Below are 4,497 nucleotides of genomic sequence, written 5' to 3'. Positions count from 1 at the left end.
AAAAGGTAAAGGCCCTCCCGTTGATCATCGATTTGCTCGAGCGGGCCCAGTAACATCTCCATTGGAGACTTTGTTGTTACTGTGTCTGGCATATCGAATACTCTCGGTAGCTTGCCGGGCTCTCCGAGAGGGGCGGAGGAATCGAACTCGGGTCGGCCATGTTGGCTGCGTGCAAGGCAAAAGCCCTACCCGCTGTGCTATCGCTCCAGTGTTGTATGAAAGGAGAGAAGGTTAGCACTCCCCTTGACAAGGATGGAAGAGGCTTCGGCCTGCAACACGCATACGGTTAAGGCAGATTTGTCAAATGAGACTGTATAAGCAGAAGACAGTACTGAGGTGTAGTACAAATTCACTGACCCAGGGTCTGACAATTCATGTCACCTAGAGCTGTTACCAGACGTTTAGGTTCTTGACATAGGACTGGTGTCTCTGCCTTGAATTCACAAGAACTCTACAAAGAACTTGGCAACAACTTCAGCTAGTTGGATCTACAGAGAACATTGTGACTTTGACACATTCCACTCCCTGCCCCCACCTCTACTTCGCCTTTTTTTTTTAAGTATATCTAAATCCTTCTAAATGTATAAAATTCAGTAACAGAACACCAAGGGACATTGTTTCCAAATGCAGTGGTTTAACTTCATTAAATATAAACTGGGGTGGGGCTGGAGTGATAGCACAGTGGGTAGGGCATTTGCCTTGCATGCGGCTGACCCAGGTTAGATTCCAAGCATCCTATATGGTCCCCTGAGCACCAGCAGGGGTTATTCCTGAGTGCAGAGCCAGGAGTAACCCCTGTGCATAGCTGGGTGTGACCCAAAAAGCAAAAATAAATAAATAAATAAATAAATAAATAAATATAAACTGGGGAACACCCAACCATCTATATGCAGAGCTCATGCTCTGCATCCAGTGAATGGATCCTCCCAGAGCGACCTGCAGGCAAGAACACTGTATTCCAATATGGAGGTTAGCAAGCTGGGAGCCACTTATGACCAGAACCAGCTCACAAAGGATCAGGTTTCCTGCCGATGACCCATCTGGCTAGTTGTCACAATTGCTCATTATTTTGACAAAAGATGTGTTTACAACCTCTGAGAGCCCAGATTCCTATTGGCTAATGAAACTTGAAGGGAGGGGTGTTTCTGTTCTTTCTACGATAATGGGCTTTCTAGAATTACCTTTGAGAGCTAGATTCTCACTCAAAGGGAGAGTCACAACACCCAGATTTAATTGGGAGAAGTCCCCCAAGTTGAGTCTTTTGTGTGGATAAACTGTTCTAGGGGTGGGGATCTATCCTTGGATATAGAACATGGCTGTCTAGGCCATGTTCCATGAAGTATTTGTGACCTAGTTCCCTGAACCACTCACGTTACTCTGTATTTGCCAAGGATATCATGGTTCAGGCCAAGGTATTTGTACTTGGATCCAACTACATGTTTGTGGGGCCTCGAAGACCCTGTGGTCACAGACACCTGAGGGAAATTGAGTCTTCCAATTCTGTTTTTCCAGTCTCCTGAGTAATAAACCAGCCCTTCCTGGCTCTGCTCCGACATCTAGGTTTAGAAGGAAGTAGACATGAAGACCTGAGGAGGTTGAATGCTCAGATTCAACTGTGAATCAGATAGAACAGTTTAACCTTGAATGTTATGACTTACATTCTGATTGTAGGGTTTGAAAAAGATGCTACTTGTGATCTTGTTAGCTTAATGTAAAATTTTCCTGCTTTTAAATATGTATTAAAATATTGACATAAAATTAAAATATATGTATATATAGGAAGATAAGGAAAGATGAAACTCATATGACATCAATAAGTGAAAAGAGGGCATTTTACAAGATACAACATCCACTCATGATAAAAACTCTTAATAATTGAAAATATGGATGTTGGGGGCCGTTGTTTACAGGAATGGGACACCGGCAAAGGGATTGCTATTGAAACATTGTTGACCTGTAACCCAATTATGAATAAATTTATAATTTCATGGTGACTAAATTTAAAAAAAAAGAAAAGAAAAACAGAAGAAACTTTTCTCAATATACTTAAAGCCATATACCACAAATGCACAAACAATATTCTCAGTAGCAAAAAATGAATAGTTTTCTCTCTGATTTGGCATGAGACAAGTCTGCCCACTATCACCACTTTTAATTAATATAGTATTGTAATTTCTTACCACACAAATTATACAAGAAAGAAATATTAAACAGATTCAAATTGGAAAAGAAGAATTCAAACTATCACTATTTACAAATGACATAATACTATATTAGAAACCCTGACATCTCTACAAAACAGTCTGTGAAAAAGTGCACCTGTACAGTAAAGTGGCAGACTACAAAATAAGCATGGATAAATCCAAGGAATTTCTATGGGAAAACAATGAAACGAAGAGAGATATATTTTTCAAAAAATGGTTCATAATTACAATCCTCTCACCCCCAAATAAAATAAGCAACTGGGAATAAGAGTAACAAAAGAGGCAAAAGACTTCTGCAAAGAGAACTGTAAGTTACCACTAAAAGAAATTTTAAAAGATGCAAGAAAATGGAAGCAAATCTCCTGTTGGATTGGAAGGATTAATATTGTAAAAATGATAATATCGCCCAAAACACTATGCAAATTAAGTTAGACCCCTATCTCACGCAATAAATAATACTCAACTCACAATGGGTAAAAGACCTCAATATCATACCTAACTACACAAATTGCATTGAGGAAAATATAGGTATAATGCTTCATGACATTGAATTAGGAGGAATCTTTATGATAAAATACAATCAGTCAAACAAATAGAAGCGAAGATAAACAAATGGAAATTCATCAAATTAAAATCTTCTGCACCACAAAAGAAATAATAACTATAATCTAAATGTTCCCCACCCCACAAAGAATGGGAATGAATGGGAGAAAATATTTACCAACTACTCATCTGACAAAGGGTTAATAGCCAAAATACATAAACTTAACAACAGAAACAACCTCATCAAATAAATAGTTAAAAAAAAATAGGGAGAAAGACAGCCACTTTATTAAAGAAGACATAGTGAATGCCAATAGGTACATGAAAAGGAAAATTCTCTGCATCACTTGTTATGAGTAAAATGCAAATTAAAACAATAATAAGATACCACCTCATACCAGTGAGACTGGTATACATCAAAAAAAGCAAAGCAACCAGTAATGACTGGGATGTAGGAAAAAGGGAAATTGCTTCCATTTTTGGTGAGAATGTGGACTATTTCAACATTTTTTGTAAACAGTTTGTTAATTTCTCATAAAACTAAAACTTAAACTTCCACATGCCCCAGCAATTCCACTATTGGCATCTAATCCAAGGGTACCAAAACACTATTTCAAAAAAACGTTTGTACTCCTATATTCAATAAAGTTCTACTCACAATATCCAAAATCTGTAAATAACTGGTGTCTAAGAACAGTTTATTAGATAAAGAAACTAATATATGTGTATATATACACATATATATATTAGAGAATGCTACACGGCTATAAGATAAGATGAAACTATGCAGTTTGCCACTATATGGATAGACTAGAAGGCATTAAACTGAGCAAAGTTAGAAGAGAGCAGGTATAGAACATTCTCTCTCATATGTGTGATATAAAGAAACATAGCAAATAAATACCAAACAGCCAAAGGCAATAGTACTGGAGAAATCATCTACATTACTGAGCTTTCAAAGGGCAGATAGTGAACATGGTACAGGAAGGGACCCTAAGACAATGGTGGAGGGAAGTGGATACTCTGGTGCAGGGGTTGGGGTGGAATGTTGTATGCATGAAACCTTTCCATCAATGGTATTGTAGATCATGCTGCCTCAAGTATAAAATACATTAGAAATTTCAAATATGTTGTGTACACACAATGGAATACTCAGGTATAGGAGAAGGTGAAACTGCCTTTTGTTGCAACATAGTTGGAGCTGAAGACAGTCATGTAAGGCAAAATTAATCAGAAAGAAAAACAAAAAAACAGGATGATTGATTGGAATAATCTATGGTGTACATAGAAAAGCAACAGAAAGGAAGATGTAAAGTCAAGTGAATACAAATCTTTTACTCTGATTAAATAATTGAGTTTGGGAGAGGGGAAGGAGGTCATAAGGACGGTGAAGTAACACTGTGCTCCTCAACACTTCCACTCTTGCCAATCAAAACTACCTTGATAAACATATTTACACAATTAAAACCCCAAAATATATGTTCACCTCACAGATCCTAGGGAGTAGCAATATAGAAGGGTTTAAGTCACTACTCTCCACACCGCTGACCTAGTCTCAAACCCTGATACATAGGGGTTAAGGCACTTACTCTCCACACCACTGACCTAGTCTCAAAACCTGGCTTTGCATACGGGCCTCCCTCCAAGCACCAACAGGAGTGACCCCTCAGCATGACCAAGAGTAAGAAAAGACTTGAGCAGCACCACGTAGGCCACTCTCAAAGAAAATCATAACTCTTCATCCCCCTTC

The 4,497-nt window shown here is 38.3% G+C and overlaps 1 pseudogene; it reads left to right on the top strand.

Moving 5' to 3' along the window:
* The first annotated feature begins 208 nt into the window (after window positions 1–208).
* Window positions 209–316, top strand: LOC130015816 (uncharacterized; annotated as a pseudogene).
* The last annotated feature ends 4,181 nt before the right edge of the window (window positions 317–4,497 follow it).

This window comes from Sorex fumeus, unplaced genomic scaffold (genome assembly GCF_029834395.1).
Source record: "Sorex fumeus unplaced genomic scaffold, SorFum_2.1 ptg000131l, whole genome shotgun sequence".
NCBI classification, from domain to species: Eukaryota; Metazoa; Chordata; class Mammalia; order Eulipotyphla; family Soricidae; genus Sorex; species Sorex fumeus.
The sequence above is the reverse complement of the archived record's forward strand: the minus strand, read 5'-3'. Positions and strand labels throughout refer to the sequence as shown.